Source organism: Lepus europaeus, chromosome 4 (genome assembly GCF_033115175.1).
Source record: "Lepus europaeus isolate LE1 chromosome 4, mLepTim1.pri, whole genome shotgun sequence".
NCBI lineage: Eukaryota > Metazoa > Chordata > Mammalia > Lagomorpha > Leporidae > Lepus > Lepus europaeus.
In genome coordinates, this window is record NC_084830.1 from 107,556,002 (window position 1) to 107,575,350 (window position 19,349).

General features: G+C 45.2%; 1 long non-coding RNA gene across 5 annotated transcripts in view; it reads right to left on the minus strand.

Moving 5' to 3' along the window:
• Positions 1-19,349, minus strand: part of LOC133757828 (uncharacterized) — a 281,325-nt gene that overhangs the window by 71,309 nt on the left and 190,667 nt on the right. For 2 of the 5 annotated variants that reach the window (XR_009865740.1, XR_009865739.1), the window contains one exon: positions 12,877-13,200. The exons of 1 other annotated variant lie outside the window; for it this stretch is intronic. This is a non-coding gene — a long non-coding RNA (uncharacterized LOC133757828). Of the gene's footprint in view, positions 1-12,876; positions 13,222-19,349 lie in introns of those variants that run through there. 2 more of the 5 variants (XR_009865737.1, XR_009865738.1) reach the window with 1 other exon arrangement.

Consider the following 19,349-nt stretch of genomic DNA (forward strand, 5'->3'; position numbering starts at 1 on the left):
CAATAATAAGCTGGGAAGTATTTCCTATAATTTGAGCAGCATTGGTATAATTTTTTTTTAATTTGGTAGAGTTCATCAGTGAGGCCATTTGAAATGAAGATTTCTTTGTGAGAAACATTTTAAAATACAAGCTCTTATATTTGTATTATTCTTTAGTATCCTTTTAAAATTTGGAGAATCAGTAGCATTGTTACTTCTCTCATTCTTAAAATTGATCATTTGAATTGTTTCTCTTTTTTCCCCTAATCTTTGGTTTAACTGACTTTCTCTATAATTTTTTCTATTGTCTATCCCATTGATTCCTACTCTGGTCTTAAATCTTTTTAAAAAAATATAGCATAAAAGGTAGCAAGGAGAAGCTGAAATGTGATATTCTCACACTACATCGAAGCAATACAGTATTAGTTGATGCTAGACTATGCAGAGCTACAGATGAGAAATATAAACCCCAAAGCTACTATTAAACTAACACAAAAATCATAGCTAAAAAGCCAACGCGGAGATAATATGGATAATAAAAAAATACTCAGTACAAAAAAACTAAAAAAAAAGATGTGGGGGAGATAAAGAGCAAGTAAGAGACAAGAAAACAAACAGAAAGATGACAGATTTAAGCCCCCTCTTTGTCCCTCTCTATCTCTCTCCCTCCACCTCCTCCTTCTCCTCCCAACCCCTTTGCTCTGCTTCTCAAAGAAGCAAATAAACCAACTTTAAAAAATAGGTAACTTTCATAATCATATTTCTAAAAAAACATGTGGTATTACCACAAAGACCAACATATAGATTAATAGCATGGAATTTGGAAAAGATTCACATATAAATGGACAAGTGATTTTCAATAGAAATGCAAAAGGAATTGAGTGCAAAATTCTCTGTGGCTTAGACAAAAAAACATGTGTTTTATAGACAACAAAACCATGCTCTATAGAGCAAAAACTGAACTTCACTATAATATAAAACTTGTGTTCCTCAAGACACATAGGTAAGATGAAAATACAAGATATGTTTTAAGGAAAATCATTGCAAATAGAACATCCACTAAAAGATTTGTATCCAAAATAGATAAACAAGACTCAAAACTCAACAATAAGAAAAAAGTCAATAAACAACTCAACAAGAAAGTAAACAATGATTTGAGTAGATTCTTACCAAAGAAGATATACAGAGAGATAATCATAACATAAAAGATACTAACATAGGTATGAGGGAAATAGACTAAAACCATAATCATATACCCCTAGTCACATGTTAATGTGGCCAAAGTTAAGTCTGACAGTACCAAGTGTTGGCAAGGGTAGAAAGCAACTGGATTGTTACACATTGCTGGTGAGACTGTTACAGCCACTGTAGAAAATAGATCGGCAGTTCTTAAACGAGTTAAATATACACCTTACATGACCCAGCCAATTTGCTCTTAGGTATTATCCCAAGAAAAATGAAAGCTTCCATCTACACAATGACTTGTACACAAACGCCCAGAACAGCTTTATTTGTAATAACCCCAAACTGGAAACAACTCAGATGCCCATCAACAGAAAAACGAATGAGCGAGTGCAGTACATGCATGCATGAATGAAGTTCTTCTCATTAAGAAAAAGGAATGCAAAATTAACAAAGGTAACAACACAGATGATTCTCCAAATAATTATACTGAGTGACAGAAACCAGAAAAAATAAGGTGTACTCTGTAGGATTCCACTGAGGCACAATCTTGGAAAATGCAGACTAATTTTTTTTTTGGTGACCGAAAACACACCCATGGCTGCCCAGGGATGGAGGAGAGGCAGGTGTGGAGTGGTGGGAGGGTGGAATTCCAAAGGCTGTGAGGAAACTTCCATGGGTAGCGGATGTCTCTTATCTTGGCTGTGGAGAGATTCATGAGTATGTCAAAGTTTATCAAATGATGCGCTTTAAACAGGTGAGGTTTCTTGGAAGTGGCTTAAACCTCAATAAGACTTTTAAAGTGTGCAAGGGTCTTTTTGTACTCACATACATTTATTGTCTCTACCCACCAAAGGATTTTAGTGCAACTCCATACAACTACACACACAAGCATGATTCTAGCCTCAGGTATGTATGATCTTGTTTCTGCATGATTGAGATAAACACGGACACAAAATACACTCATCCGCACATCACTGGTTTTTGAGATGTTATTTGACAGTAATTCTCAAATCATCAGCTGTCTGTATCCCTATTTTTAAACATTTTTAAAAAATATTTATTAATGTTATTTGAAAGGCAGAGTTACAGCAAGGCAGAGGCAAAAAGAAAGAGAGAGAGAGAGAGATTGAGAGAGAGAGAGAGAGGTCTTCCATCTGCCAGTTCACTTCCCAAATGGCCACAATGGCTGGAGCTGAGCTGATCCAAAGTCAAGAACCAGGAGTTTTTTCCAGGTCTCCCACACAGGTGCAGGGGCCCAACTGACTTGGACCATCTTCTGCTGCTTTCCCAGGCCATAGCAGAGAGTTGGATTGGAAGAGTAGCAGCCAGGACTAGAACGAGCACCCATATGGGATGCTGGCACCACAGGAGGAGGATTAACCTATTGTGCCACAGCACCAGCCCCAAATATGTATTTTCTTAATCTCAAAACAGTACCAGAGTGGGCTGGCACTGTGGTGTAACAGGTAAAGCCACCATCTGCAGTGCTGGCATCCCACATGGGCACCAGTTCAAGTCCCAGTTGCTTCATTTCCAATCCAGCTCTCTGCTATGGCCTGGGAAAGCAGTAGAAGATGGCCTAAGTGCTTAGGCCCCTGCACCCGCGTGGAAGACCCAGCAGAAGCTACTGGCTCCTGGCTTCGGATTGGCCCAGCTCTAGCCATTGTGGCTATCTGGGGGAGTGAACCAGTGGATGGAATGGAAGACCTATCTCTCTTTCTCTCTGCCTCTGCCTCTCTGTAACTCTGCCTTTCAAATAAATAAGTAAATCTTTTTTTTTTTAAGTACCAGATATCTGTAAAATGATGGTTAATTTTTTGTCTTGATTTTTTCCTCTTACTGTGATTTTTCTCTGTGTTTAAGCACCTAGTCTACACACTGTTTATATTCAGGTAGGGCTGGCACGGACTGCAGAAATTAACCCTTAGTTAATGGGCTTCAAAGGGAATCCAGGTCAGGACATAAACAGTAGATTCAGAAAAATGTGTAGTGATAAAAGGTGGAGCAGAGAGAAGAAAAGCAGCCGGGCAAGAGGAAAAGAACTCAGAAATGGGAAAACGAGCACTGGATGACGCCGGGTGCCTGAGAAGAGGCCGACTGCCCGGTGAGTGCGCCTGCACGGCTGAGACAGCAGTTTGCCAGACGCGCCTGGTGACCTGAGAGATCGGAAAACCAGGGCCCCTTTCCTCGAAAGATGCTCAGAGCCTGGCGGGACCCGGAGCTGGAGCCCAGGAGGCTCTGGGAGGTAGAGAGATCTGGCTGGAAGAGTGCAAGATCACATCCCACAGTTTGTGCCAGCCTCGAGGGCTAGAGCAATGGCAGCCTATTCCTTAGCCCCCAAGGGGGACATGGAATGTTCCAGGTGGCTGGCCCTAGGGACAGGCCATGCCGTACAAACCAGAAGATCATGTTATCACAGCATGAGCCAAAACCCAGGAAATCAAATAGGGAGGCTCCTGTCAGAGTCTGACCATGACACCTGAGAGCTCAGGGCAGCTCCCCTGCTGGTGCTCCTCGGGGTAGGCTGCAACCCGGGGGAGAACCGGGGCAGCGCCTGCATGACTCTGATGGCTTCCGATCTGGATTGGGGAGTCTTTGAAAGAAATTAAGTCGTAATAGAAAAACGGTCTTGTGTCTTTCCCAACTGATTTTGTGGATTGAGAAATAGAAAAAGGCTATCCCTAAAGTGGTGATGCATGTGATTTAGAAATACTGCAGTGCTCAGATGGAACTACAAATGTCTTAGATAGTACCACACCTGTTCTGTACATTGGAAGAAGCCGCATCCTGGTTTGGGGCAGAGCCTACAGAGCAGTTGCTGAAATACATAACAAGGCTATGGACTGATAGACCCACAGATCAACAGAAGAAAGAAGTAAAAGAAAAAAAATAAGTTCACATTTATAAAGCCAATTGATTTTTTTTTTACCAAGATGCAAAGGCAACTCCGTGGAGAAAGGATAGATTTTTTAACAAATGGCATTGAAACGACTTGGCATTTAAATGAAAAAATTTTAAAAAAAGATCCAAACACCATTGACCTAACGACCCATGTCTTATACATATTCAAATATAAACTCAAAGTAGATAACAGGCCTAAAAGTAAAACCCCAAACTGTAAAAGTTCTGAAAGATTTTACAAGAAAAAAAAATCTTTGAGACCTCGGAATTGGCAAAGGGCTCTTAAATGTGATACCAAAAGCACAATCCATACAGAAATTATTGCTGTGCCACATGTCATCAAATTTCAAACTATTGCTCTTTGGGAGGATGAAAAGAAAAGCCACAGACGGGAGGAAAACATTTGCGAATCACATGACTGAAAGAGGAATTGTATCCAGAGTATATAAAAGATTCTCAAAACTCAACAATAAAAAAATCAAACTGCCCAATAAACATATGAGCAGACATTTGCCCAAAAGATACATGGATGGCCAATAATCACATGCCAAGATGTGGCACCCATCGTTGAGGAAACACGGCTTGACGTCACAATAAGACATATTATGCACCAGCCGGTAGGACTAGAAGTCATGTGTTTAGTGGACAGGTTCAAATGTTGGTGAGGATGAGGGCAACAGGGACTCCCATGCACCTGCTAGATGACATGCAAACTTTACCAAATGCATTGGGAAGCAGTTTGTCCATTTTTAACAAAGCTAAACACTCACCATATGAGCAAACAATTCAAGCCTGGGTGGAGCCTTATTTTCACACAGAAACCTACATATGAATGTTTATAGTAGTTTTGATTATAATCATTCAAAACTGGCACAGCAGTTAAGCCACCACTGGGGACTCCAGCAACCCATATTGTAGTACCTGGCTTTGATTCCCGTCTCTGACTCCTGACTCCAGCTTCCTGCAAATGCAAACCCTGGGAAGCAGCAGGTGATGGCTCAAGTGCTTGGATCCCTGCCACTCACGCAGAAAACCCCAGTGGAGTTCCAGGCTCCTGACTTCAGCTTGATGCAGCCCCAGCAGCTGTGGGCATTTGAGGACTGAACCAGCGGATAGGAGAGAGCTCTCTCTCTCTCTCATATTCACTCTTGCTAGAAACAGCTTGTGTGTTCAACTTGGTTGAACATTATTCTAGATGTTTTTAGTGAGGATGTTTTTGGATAAGATGAACATTCAAATTGGTGGGCTTTCACCCGGCTGATTTTGAATTTTCTAGCCTCCATAACTGCATGAGCCAGTTCTTTAAAACATCTCTTCTCTTTCTCTCTCTCTCTCTCTTTCTCCTTCTCTCTCTTTCTCCTTCTCTCTCTTTCTCTTTCTCTCTCTTCAGAGGAGTAGAAGCTTTGTCTTTTTCAACACTGGATCCTGTGTGCCTAAATCAGTGGCTTGCACAGAATAAAACTCTAAGATTGGCTGAGTATTGAATGAATAATCTTCTCCAGGCCTGGCACCAAAGGCAACTGTTTCCACTGTACCAGGTTGTTTCTCTTTATCCTTCTGTGGAATAGATGGTGTAACTGTCGCATGATTGACAACAGCCCCGCCTCCTCTCACCTACTGGAGCGTGTGCAGTAACTCCAGCCTTTCTACGGAGGACCTGTCATGGAGCCCACTGGTCTTCCTGGGTCTACTCTAAATGCTCTCTATGCGTGTCGTCAGCACCACAAGTAAGCAGGCAAGCATCTAATTAAGACCTGCTTTGTGGCGGAAACAGAGCTGGATTCTGAGCAGCCTCTACCATAGCATCACCCTGCTCAGCAAATCAGAGCAGAGGCCTGGAGAGGATACATGTCTTAATGTCACAAACAGATTGAGGATTGGTAACTCCCAGGTTTTAACATATCTCTTTAAAAGCCACCTGCTATACACAATTTAACTATTCTTATTAAGATTCTGGCATGTAGGACTAGGTTTGGGGTTTTAGGAAGGAAATGTCAAAAACAGAGACACACAGACATTCCATCCTTCATGATCATTCAAACACACTCTTGAGCATCTACCGTGGTCCAGGCACCATGGTAGGCCCTGGGGACGGTGATGGGTAACACAGTCAGATGGCTGATACCTCTTCAGTCCTACATCAGTGTTGATGCTCTCGTGTCCATTGCACATTTGGAGTCTAAAGTCCAGCAATAAATAGACCTCGTATTAGTCAGAGTAGGCTAAATGCATCACAGCCAACCTCAAACATGAGGAGCAAAATGCAAGAAAAATAGACTAACATCATGCGCAAAGTCCAATGGTCATGGACCTAGTTGGTTCTGCCCGAGTTGCTAATTCAGGATCCCAGACTTCTTTCAGATGTTGGCTCTGCCGTCTCGCAGCTTCGGAACAGCCCTAGTGTCAACTGCCCTACCCTTACAAGTAGCCACCATCCTTTTTCCCACAATCTCCTGCCTGAAGCCGAATCACATGACCAGCCTAACTGCAAGGAAAGCTGGGAAGTGCAGAGGAACCTACAGAACTTTATGCCCACCAAGAGTCATCTTCATTGATTCCAAAGAGACCATGAGGATTTTTTTTAAGGAAATCTCAAAATTTCCAAATTTCTAAAATGTTGCATGAAATTTAATCCTTTCTGTATCTGGGGATTCAGTTCAGCAGTAAGTGCAGTCCACACAGTCATTCAGGGCCCCAGGCAGTCTGGCCATATTAACAAGTTCTCAGGGCCAGACCAGAAATTGCACTCATCACCTCCACTCGCATTCTATTGGTTAGAACTCGGTCACATGACCATAGCCAGCTAGGAAGTGTAGTCTATAAGCCAAGCAGAAGGAGAGCTAGTCACTGTCCTCCTCTCTCCCACTGGTGTCCTGCCCTAATCCCCTCCTTCTGTGACTTGGCATGTGTGTTTTTTGCTCTGTCTCCAACCAGATACATCAGTCAGTTTCCCAATTCTGGCTTTTCAACAAAGATGTAATCTGAGAAATTACTGAATGTGCTCTCCACAGCAAACCCTAAGTTCTTTTGAAATTCACTCATCCGGTGCTAACTCCCTTCATTCCCCACAAGAGGAGGGCAGGGACTTGTCTTCTTTTGTCCAGTATCCTATTCCCAGTGCCTGGAACAGTATGCCCTGTACATTGTAGGTGACCCAACAAATACTTGTTGAATGAGCATACGAATCAGGAAGTTCCCATTCGATGTTGGGAGGCATCTTCCCCGAAGGCTTGGTGTATAGGATCCGTGATGTGCATCACCTGCTCTCGACTCGCTCACTCACATCCCACTTCTTCCTCACCCATGGCAAACCTCAAAGAAACCACAAGGCCTGGATTCCACTTTCGGGACTGCTGGTCCAGGTGGACACTGGAGCGAAGGAAACCTCCGAGCTCACGTGACCCTGGCTTTCCAATGTTTATCATCACTGGTCCTGGGTACAGAAGACCCTGTGGCTGGGATCGGGGTTGCTGTGGGATGAGCCCCCTGCTGGCCAGAAAGAGAGACCTGTTGGTGTTCCAGCTCAGCCACCTCGCAGCTGAGTGGTTTCCAGAAGTCACCTGAAGGCTCTGAGCTTCAGGGAGAAGAGAACAGGCCCTCCCGTGCCAACTTCGCAGAGTCGATATCAAGTCGTGTTCTGTTCATCTGTTCCATAAATATTGACCTGGGTTCTGGAGATTCATCAGTGAGTAAACCACAGTGTGCCTCAGAGCTGATGGTGAAAGCGAGTAGGCTGTCAACAAATCAAAAAATGAATATATACAACAGGCAAGGGCACTTTAAAAGTTTGTGAAAATGGAATTAACTTTTGAAATTTATGAATAGTTTTTTTTCATAATACACATTTTCCATAAAGCTTTTGAAGGCCCCTCATACATCAGATGGTGGTAAGGTCTACAGCAAAGATCCCGGGGTGACAGTAGGCTGGGTATTTATGTGGAATCTCAGGGAGGCCAGTTCGGCCACAGTGTGTGACCGGAGGAAGGCTGTACGTAAGTTCAGGAAGTAGCATGGTGCCACCCGGTCCCTGCAACTGTGGGGAAGATTTTGGCTTTCACTCTGATCAGGATAAAAAGCCATTTTTTTTTTTTTGTCTTGAGCATAGAAATAGTGTGACGTGACACATGACTTTTTAAGTTCATTCCAGCAGCAGTGGGGCGAGGAGGCTGTGTGCAAGTCAGGTGGGGAGCAAGGAGAGCCGTGGTGAGGTCGCTGCAGTCATGCAGGTGAGAGATGGCGGAGGCTTGGCTCAAGCCGATGGCAGAGGCGATGGTGCCAAGTCATCAGGTTATGGGTATCTGCTGAAGGCAGAATGAACCCGAGAAAAGACAGGTGTCCAGAACGACTTGAGGGCTTTGGCTTAAGCAGTGAGAAAATGGAGCTGCTACTTAGTGAGGGGGACACCACCAAGAGGCCGTACAGAAGCTCCCGCTCTCCTAGGACCTCATTTTGGGAAATGCTGGTTCTGAGAGGCTGATTGGCACCCCAGTGGCGACGTGTGGTGTTGGCTTGACCACCTGGAGCTAAGGGAAGAGGCCCAGCGTTGAGCAACACAGCTGGGAGTTGGCAACCTGTTTAAAGCTTTGAGATCACCTAAGGAGAGAGCTCAAAAGAGAGGATTGTGAGGAATAAGTAAGAGGAAACTTCGATGCCTAAAAGTTTGGGGGAGGAGTGAGACATGGCAAAGAAAAAACTAAGGTAAGAAACAGCCAATGAAGTAGGGAGAACAAGCAGGGGGAGTCATGGAAGTTGGCCGGGCAGGAGGGGCCACAAGCGTGGTGCTGTGGCTTGGCTGTGAAGCACAATGGTAAACAGAACTCCCAATACACCAGTGATCACACTCAGCGTAAGTGGATTAAGTAGGGGCCGGCGCCGTGGTGCAGTGGATTAATCCTCCGCCTGCAGTGCTGGCATCCTATATGGGCGTCGGTTCTAGACCAGCAGCTCCTCTTCCAATCCAGCTCTCTGCTGTGGCCTGGGAAAGCAGTAGAAGATGGCCCAACTCCTTGGGCCCTTGCACCCACATGGGCGACTGGGAAGAAACACCTGGCTCCTAACTTCGGATTGATGTAGCTCCAGCAGTTGCGGCCATTTGGGGAATGAACCATTGGAAGGAAGACCTTTCTCTCTGTCTCGTCCTCTTATTGTCTGCAACTCTACCACTCAAATAAATAAAATAAATCTTTTTTTTTTTACTGTGTTTTTTTGAAGAAACAGTCAAGCCAAGTCAGACTCAACAAACAGCCTGGAGGTGCCGGGGATCGAAAAAATAAATCTTTTTTAAAAAGTGGAATAATAGTCCAACTAAAAGTCTACAGAAAGAAAATACTATCTAACTCCACACTGCTTATGAGAGATGGACCCTGAAAGTAAGGATAGGGAATAAGTATAAATTACCACCTGATAAAATGTTGCTCAAAAGAAAGCTGCTGTAACTTTATTGAAAGCAAAATAGATCAATGGCAAGCAGCATAATTCAGATCAAATAAAAATTTCATAATAATAATAAGGCGAATCCTCCAGAAGACATACAAAGTCTAAGTTCACCTGTACGTAAAATACAAGGGTTCTACAAAATATTCATGGACAATGGAAAGAAAAGATACTGTGTGTGTTCTATAAACTTGTTGAAGATCACTTGTCCAGCTTCTTAATACGGAACACCAAAATCTAAGCACCAGGAAGTGTAGGCAATCTCCATTCATAATAGGAGACTTTACCAGGCTTCTCTCAAAAAAGGCCACAAGCAGAACACCACTAGAGATAGTATGAGATTCAACAACACAGCGAGCCCATGTGATATGTTGACATGTACAGAACGTTGTGCTGGAAAGAGCGTCTTTTCTTTCCAAGTGCACATGGAACATTGATGCTGGCCATAAAAGAAATTTCAACAAATTTCAAAGGATTGAAATCACTCAGAATATGTGCTCTGACCACAGAAGAATTAAGCTGGAAATCAATAATAAAATAAGTAGAAATTCCCCCCAAATACTTGGAAATTAAGCAATATACTTTTAAATAGGTCAAACAAAAAAAGTTCTGTGGAAATTGGAAAATATCTTTAAGTGGTAATGAAAATATGACATATCAAAACATGCGGGTGTGGTAAAAACTCTCCTTAGAGACGAGCTGTAGCCTTACATACACGTAGTTAAAACGAGTAAAGAATGAAGATAAATCTAGTTGTCTCACAAACAAAGAACAGCACATTTGATATCTAAAGAAACTAGAGGGAAGGAAATCATAAAAACCAAGAGAAGAAATTGATGAAATACGAAACAGACTTTCAGCAAAGAAAATTAACTTGCTCAAAGTTAGTATTTATAAAGGAACAATAAAAACGTTAGGCTTCTGGAATCCTGATAAGAAACAGAGAAGGCACGAATCACCAATTTGAACAAAAAGGAGGGCACCAGTCCTTATTCTCCACATCTTAGAAAGATCCTCATTGTATATGATGAGCAAGCTAACTTTAATACATTTAAAACTTTAGATAGGATGTCAACTCCTTTAGAAAACACCACTAACAACAGCTGACAGGAAGAACTAGGAAACGTGGATTCATCTTATACCTATACTAAAGCTGTGGCTGACAATATTTATACAAAGAAAGCTCCAGGCTTTCCTCCAAATGAGTCCCAAGTGAATTCCTCCAAGTATTTCTGAAATAAATGACACCAATATTATATAAACATTTGCATAGACTAAGAAAAATGTATTCCCTAATTTGTTTAATGAGGTCATTGTAACCTCAACACAAAAAATGGACCAGGATGTGAAGGCGAATTACAGACCAATTAATCTTATCACCAGAGGTGCAAAAACTACCAAACTAGCACACTGGATTCAGTGAAAAATAAAAATGACAGTAAGTCATGAGCAAGTTGGATTTGTTCCAGTACTAAAAGGTTGATTTCATCTTTAAAAAAATTACTATGACTCACCGCATTAACAGGATAAAGCGTGAAGTCATCTAATCATCCATAAATACAGCGATGGCTTTTGATGAAACAACACACACGTCCGTGATATTTTAAAAACTCTGTCTGGGGCTGGCATGGTAGCACAGTGCATTAAGGTGCTGCCTGCGATGCTGGCATCCCATACACACACTGGCTCCAGTACAGGCTTCTCCAGTTTTGATCCAGTTCCTGCTACTGTGTCTGGGAAGGCAGCAGAGGATGGCCCAAGTGCTTGAGCCCCTGCACCCATGTGGGAGGCCCAGATGGAGTTCCAGGCTCTTGGCTTCGGCCTAGCCCAGATCTGACATTGCAGCCATTTGGGAAGTGAACTGGAGGATAGAAAATCTCTCTCTCTCTCTTCCTCTCTCTCTCTCTCTCTCTGAGTGTGTGTGTGATACTCTTCCTCTCTCTCTGTAAAATATCTTATAAATAAATAAAAATGAGATAAAAAAACCCTCTCTGCAAAAGGGAATAAAAAGCAACCTCCTTAATCGAATGCAGAGTGTTTTTTTAAGACAACAAACCCATGGCAAGTAGTATGATCAGTGGTAAGATAAGGAAATTTTTCTGCCTGAGAGTTAAGAATGATACCTGTTTTCACCACTTCCGTTAAATATTGAATAGGAGGTTCTAGCCAGCACACAAAAAAAGGAAGGATAAAAAAGCATGCAGTTTAGAAAGGAAAAATAGAACTACTGATATTTGCAGAAATATATATCTGTGTTCATAGTCAATACAAAAGGATTTACAGACAAACTACTATGATTAATAAGTGCATTTCAGAAGGCCACTGGGTAGAAGGCAAATGACATGTGAAAATCAATTGTATTTCTAGACAACAGCAAAGTCATATGGAAAATAAAACTTTAAAAGAATACTGTCCATATTAGAATAAAATGTGGAACAATTAATTAGAAAAACCAAGACCTAGATAAATGGAGAGCAGACCATATTCTTGGATTAGAAGACACAATATTGCAAAATATGATTTTATCCCAAACTTCTTTACAAATTCAATGGAATTCAATCAAAGTCCTAAAAGATTTTTGCGGAACTGTGTGAGTCAATTGTCAAAGTTACATGGAAATGTATAGGACACTGAAAAAAAGGCAAAGTAATCCCAAGGAAAAAGAACAAAACTGAGAACTTCAACCATCAAACAACAAGACCTCTTACTAAGACAGCATGTTGAAAGCTGAAGGACAGTAAAACAGTCCAGAGGCCAGAAAAATACCCCCACTCTGCAGGCACCTGATTTAGGACAAAGGTGACACTGGAGTGTGGTGTAGGAGAGAAGGGACGACCATCATTTAAAATAAATGCTACTGGGCCAATTAGATGTCCATCTGAAAAAGTGAACTACAATCCCCACTTCACACCACACAATTCTAGATGGGCTATAGTTCTGTGCAAAGTAAATTATAAAATTTCTGGAAGAAAATATAGCAGCTCATCATGACTTTAGAGTGCGCAAACATTTCTCAAACATCCCCCCCACACACACATACACACACATAAACATGCACACATACATACATGCACACACACATACCAATACACACGCATAAACATACACACATGGACACACATACCATGCACGCATACACACACGAACACATATACATACCCATACACACGCATAAACATACACACACATACATACCCACACAAGCACATAAACATGCGCACGTACACACATGCACACACATACTCATACACACACATACACATACACACACATACATACACACAAGTATTAACCATACAAGAAATAATTGATAATTTGGCTCTATTAAAATTAAAGAGTTCCCATTCATGAAAAACACCATTTGTTTTTGTTGTTGTTTTAAAAGATTTATTTTTTATTTATTTTCAAGACAGAGTTACAGAGAGAGGTAGAGACAGAAAGAGAGGTCTTCCATCAGCTGATTCACTCCCCAGATGGCCACAACGGCTGGAGCTGCGTCAATCCGAAGCCAGGGTCCAGGAGCTTCTTCCGGGTCCCCACGTAGGTGCAGGGGCCCAAGGACTTGGGCCGTCTTCTACTGCTTTCCCAGGCCATAGTAGAGAGCTGAATCAGAAGAGGAGCAGCCGGGACTAGAACCAGTGCCCATATAGGATGCCAACGCCTCAGGCTAGGGCTTTTACCCGCTATGCCACAGCGCTGGCCCTGAAAAACACCATTTGGAGACTAAAAAGAGAAATCAAAGAGAGAGAAAAATATTCACATACATTTATTATCTTAAGGACTCATATATAGGATAATAGTTGCTGTCATTCAGTAAGGAAGATTCAAATGAACCAAAAGAAAAATGAGCAAAAAAAATCACTTCTCAAAAGAAGAGATAAAAATAGCCAATATCAAAATGTGCTCAATATCACTGGTCACTAGAGAAACACAATGAAAGATTCACCAGCAAGGCACATTCATCACAATGGCTATAATTAAAAAATCATCATACTACCAGTAGTGCCGGGGATATGGTGCAACTGGGTTGCCCCTCCTCTGCAGGAGGCATGTTACTCAACTGCTGTGGGAGACCAGCAATGCCTGGGGAAGCTGAACACACGTGCGTGCACCTTATGGCACACAGGGACCATTCCAAGGAGTGTGAATAGGTATATTCCCAAATGGCACGTAAAAATATTTCTAAGAGCATATTCATAATAGCAAAAGATGATTGGCATAAAATTAATAATACATAAATATAAAATATTTAGGAGTGCACATAAGGAATAACGTACAAGACCTCTACACATGCAAATGGCAGAAACTATTGAAGACCTAGATCAGTGGAGAAATTTATCTAGCGATAAATCTAACTGATGATATCCATCAAATAGAATGGATAAACAGTGATGATCACAATTAAAATATTGAATACTATTCAAATACCAACAATAAGAGTGAAAAATGTTAATATCACATGACTTCATGGATTAATTTCAATAGTGTTGAGTAGAACTCAAATACAAAAGTACACATATTGAATGATTCCATTTATATAATGTTCAATATTTCAGAACTAGTTTTCAGTGGGAAACTCCCAGAGAGTGGTGGGAGAGGATGTGGGCTGGGAAAAGGAACAGGAGCAGAGGCACAGAACTGGAGTGGTGTCTTCTTTGATCTGAGTGTAGTGACATGGGCGTGCTCAGTTTGTGAGAATTCACTGACGTGTACCCTTGCGGCTTGTATCCCTTGATGTAACTATGCTGCACCTCCATTCAAATTTAATGAAGGAGGTGAACTTTGGCTGCAGGGGTCTAACCACTGCTTGACATGTGCGCATCCCATAGCTGAGTGCCTAGGGTCCACTTCCATTCCAGCTTCCTGCTACTGCACTTCTTGGGAGACAGCAGGGGAGGCTTAAGTACTTGGGTCCCTGCCACCACATGCGAGAGCTGGGTTGGTTCGGTTGCCGCCTGACTAGCTGTAGCTGTTGACATTTGGGGAGTGAACAAGAGGATGGAAGATTCCTCTCTCTCTCTCCCTCTCTCCCTCTCTCTCTCTCTCTCTCTCTCTCTCTCTCTCTCTCCCCCCACCTTGCCTTTCAAATAAGTAACTTTTTTTAGGTGTAGTTAAAAAAAAGGAAAATGGGTTTACTCTGTCCCAAATGGCTCATAACACAAAGCCCTGGCCTTTGAACACTGCCTATATACTCAGTAATCATGCACTAAGCACCTACAGCGGTGTGCAAATCCATAACACATCCGGCCTTATGGAGCTGATGTTGTAGAGGAGGGGACTGACAGGGGACCAGGACAGACCAAGTCAACTGGCTCCCTGGCCCCTCTGACTTCTGAAAGATTCGGCCACAGGCAGAATCGGCAGGAGATCCAGAGCTAGGGAGAGAGAAGTCAGTCTGCTCACTCCCCCAGGTGCCCTCCTGCAGTGCTGCTACAGGAGGGTCCTGCCCCCTCCTGCTCCTGCCAGGTAGCCTCCTCCACACAGCTCTCCTTCCCAGTACCAACACCTGTCCCCTCCACTTGGCTCTTCAAGTCCAAGGGTGTTAGCGCCGCCACCAGGATTCTAGAGCAGTGCTATTCCTTCTCTAAATTCTGCCCACCATTGCCTGGTGCCCATCATTAAACGCGAATCACTCATTTTCAGGGCTACCTGTTTGCTGTCAGAGCCCTGCTCTGTGCATAAGATTAACTTCAGCCACAAAAGAAAGTATGTGTAGGGAAAGCAAGCAAAAGGACACGATGGGGAGCAGCTGGCAGGAGGGCTCACTCCAGACAGAGTAGCTAGGATGACCTCGCCAAGAACGGAAGAGGAGGAGGAGGAGCAAGTCGAGAGGCAGAGCCAATCCATATCTCTCCTTGTCCTTCACCACCCAAGCCACGCCCCAGGAGTAGACAGATTCCTCTTCCGCGGGCCTTCTCAGAGCCTTGAATGGGTCACTATGCCTTATAATTAATTTTCCAGGAAGGGGTAAGCAACCAGCACTTCCCAAACGCCACGTGTGTTGCAAAACCCTTTTCTCTACAACAGTGCTCAAAACCAAGGCAAGGGTAATTATATACCTCCACAGACACCCAAAAAAACACATCTGAACGGCACTGAGTGGTAATGAAGGGCTTCGAGGCTCCATAAATAGTGCTCGCCTAGTCCTCCGCCATCTCAGATGCAAATTAAAACCTGCCTGGACTGCTGGGCATGAACTCACTGCCCTGCCCCATCCCCAGTGCCCACAGGACATCACCAGGCGTCCACGGAGAACCCTGGCAGGACCAAGACCCGACAGCACCTGCACAGCCCCAGCATCCAGAGGCCTGCCACGGCTGCTCTTGTGACCTACGATTGTTCCGGAACATCGGGAACAACCTCCACGTCGGCAACAATGGATCCCGAGGAACGAACGAGAGCCCAGGCCATGGTGACGATCGCACACATGCTTCTGTTTCTATTTGGCAGGGGACAAGCCTGAGCAGTACACGGGCTCTGGAAGCGAATAATAATTCAGAATAATAATAAAAACTAATACGGAGAAGACCCCAACGCCCACTCATCCTGTGAAGAAGCTGTCACGCAGGGCCGAATCCCCCGAGACTGCGTTGTGTCCCTGGGCTGGAGTACCTGGCTCGTTCAGGCCTTTGAGAAGGTAGCTATTTGCACCTTTATCTCAGACAGTCGTCCAAACCCAAGGCAGGCTTCCGCACCCGAATTCCCATCCGCATTGTCCTGCGTGGATGCTATTTCAAAGACTCTGTTGCCACAGCAAATTCTTCATTTAAGGCTAGCATCTCTTTCCAAGTCTTTGCCAAGTCGACTTTTATTCTAAGATATTTCAAGCACCTAAGTAAGCCTAGAGAATATTAATGCCTACTTGACAACCTCTAAACAGCTTGATAAACTCACCACTCTGCCATTTTTGTCACAGACTTTGTTTTTAAGAAATCGCACGCGTCAGAAGCCTCCACAGGCCTGTATACATCCCCAGGTCTCGTTCCACGAGCCTCGGGCTCTCCTCCAATGAAAGCCAGGCTCTGTGCTCGTTCGAGCTGGATTCTTGCCTCTTTTCCTGCTGCGGCCCCTGTCAGCTGCACGTGGAGCGCATCCCTGGGCACAGCTACTGGGAAGCGGATGCGAGGCGAGAGGCGTAACAGAGCCAGCCGCTGGGGTGCAACTCACAGGAAGGGGCTCCTCGGGGACAGAAAAGATGAGAAATCCAGTGTGGGCTTGGGACGGGGTGGGCGGGGCAGGGACGAGCCCTGGGGCCATCGCAAAGAGCACATTTCAACCCCCAGAGACAGAACAGCTGCATCACACAGTACAGTCTCTTTAGCTACAACTCTCCTTCCTTCTTCCTACATCCGGTGCCCGCGACGAAAATGAATCCTCATTGTGAAGTCTTCTCCTCCTCTTCCTCTTCCTCCTCCTTCTTTTTCTTCTCTCTCTCTCTCTCTCTCTCTCTCTCTCTCTCTCACACACACACACACACACACACACACACATACAGCTCCTTGCCACTCCCTGCACCTGCCTGCCTCGTGATTTCTGCCCCGTGGCTTCCTACAACTCCCTCCGGCCCTGACTCGGCGTGAGTGTCCCTTCTGCCAGAGGGTGGAGAGAGGCCCCAGCTATTCAACCTGTTGCAGCAGGCACCTCCAGGGTGGACGCCTTCAAGCGTCCAACCGGTCCTTGGTCCAATCCTGTGTGGCCCGAGTGTCAAGGTCAAGGTCTCAGGGCACAAATGTGGGTAATGAGGCAGAAGAAATCGTTGTCCCCAGAAAGGAGGTGTAGTGTGGCAAGACTTGTAGCATCTCAGGGGCTTCGTGGGGCTGCCCGAGTGGCCATGAACTGGAGCTCCCACTATCCAGGAGGCCAGAAGACTGTAGGCAAGGAGTCAGCAGGGCCATGGAGCCTCTGAAGATGCCAGGGATAATTCATCTCTGGCAGCGTCTGGTGGCCCTAGATGTGCTTTAGCATGCGGCTGCGTCACTCCGATGTCTGCAGCTGTCTCAGCCTGGCTTCTCCTCCAGGTCTTTGTGCCTCCCCCTCTTATTATAAGAACACCAGCTACAGGCTGTAAGGCCCACCCTACATCCAAGGTGATTTCAACTCGAGATCCCTAGCTAACTACATCTGCAATGGCCTTATGTCCAAAGTAGGTCACATCCTAAGGTTCCAGAGGGACATGGATGCTTGGGGGACACCAAGCCACAGCAGCTTCTCTCTAGGACACTACAGCATAAGTTCTCAAGTGTGTCAGCAACAGGGAGAGAGCAAGGCCCACGCCCCTATAACTTTCTGTTCCTGTGCCTTGGTGTGTGCAAGGGACGAATTAAACATCTCTTGATTGACCCGGAGGAGACCTGAGAAAAAAAATTCAGAAAAATGCACAGAGACATAGTGTCATTGGTGCCTCTGTCTCTGGTGTACTGTGGCAGCCCCTGTGGTCCTGAGTGCCTCCTGGGGCGATGCACCTGGCTGCACCCCACACAGCACCCTTCCCAGAAGGCTGGCTTTGCAGCCTGGCCCTGCCTCCCTGCCATCTCAGCTTCTCTGTGCTGCAGTCCTCCGAGTGCAAACCTTGCAGACCTGACTCTGCCTTCTGGCATTTTCCTGTCTGTGAGCTACCTGAACCCCAAATGCCTGCTGAGGTCCCCAACAGAGCTCCCCCTCAGTCACTTGAGGTGACAGACAGGTCCTGCCATGGCCTCGGGTGGGAAAACAAGCCTAATCAAACCCCAGACCTTCGCTTTGGTGCTCTGCAATATTTAAAACAAAAATTGGATTTGGTTTGAGGTTGAGCAAACTGGTGCAGTTTGTTCCGGTTTTTTGGTTCCTGGTTCCAGCCAAGTCCCTGCTCCAGACAGAAAGAATGTCCCTGGAATGCCTCTTCCAACTAGGACTCACAGCAGCTGACAGAGCTGCGTGTCCAGCTGAGGGCCGCCCGCCCGGAGCACACCAGGGACTTCCCTGCAGCTCGAATCGCTGGTATCCAAGACCTCAGGGACAGGGCTGGAAGCACACCCGGCCCAGCTGTCCGGGGCTACACGACCTTCCAGGTGGAAGCCACTGTCCCTCGGACTAGGCAGCAAGACAGCAGAGTCCAAGAGACCCAGCGCAGGAGATTAGAGAGAGCAAGAGGCGAGGGGGAGGTGATGCACTATGGGAAGGGGACGTCACAATCTCCACACCTGAGCACAACACCTGGGATCCCTCTCAGGTGGAGACCCAAACTCAAATAGAGCCCAGTAGAGAACCCAAATAACTAAAGAAGACATTGGTTTTGCAGAGGAGAGACAATAGAGAGTGACAGGTACTATGGGAAGCATGCAGAGGGAATGGAATTCCAGCCAGGTGCTCAACCAGCAACGCACCTGCTACAGCTCATGGCTCCATGGCCTCCCTCATGCACACACCACGGCTCCCCTCGCAATCCTAATGCACACCAGAGTGTCCACGGCTGCTTAGCTCTTTCCCTCTGCACGAGGGAGCCCAGCAAGGACAGGGCATCAGGAGGGCTCCTCCTCCAGGGAACAGAGCAGCCGGGCGTGCTGGGCACACCTGGCCATGCATCACCAGTGAGGAATTTTGAAAGGAAAATACATTTGCACTCTAGCCTCCCTCCCGTCTGGATCCACCCATCAAAGGGGGTCTGTGGAGGGAGGGAACTAGCCAGCTGGGTTGACAGGGATCGCCCTGAATATTGGAAACCAGAGGACTCAAGCAAAAGGCACACCCCCAAGGGACTTCCCTAACTCTGGGGGGGTGGGGACCGGCAGCTGCAGCCCCCACAACCGCCAGGGAATGGAGGAAAGAATCTGGCGAGGGAAATGGCATGAAAGCCCCCAAGAAGGGGTCTTGTC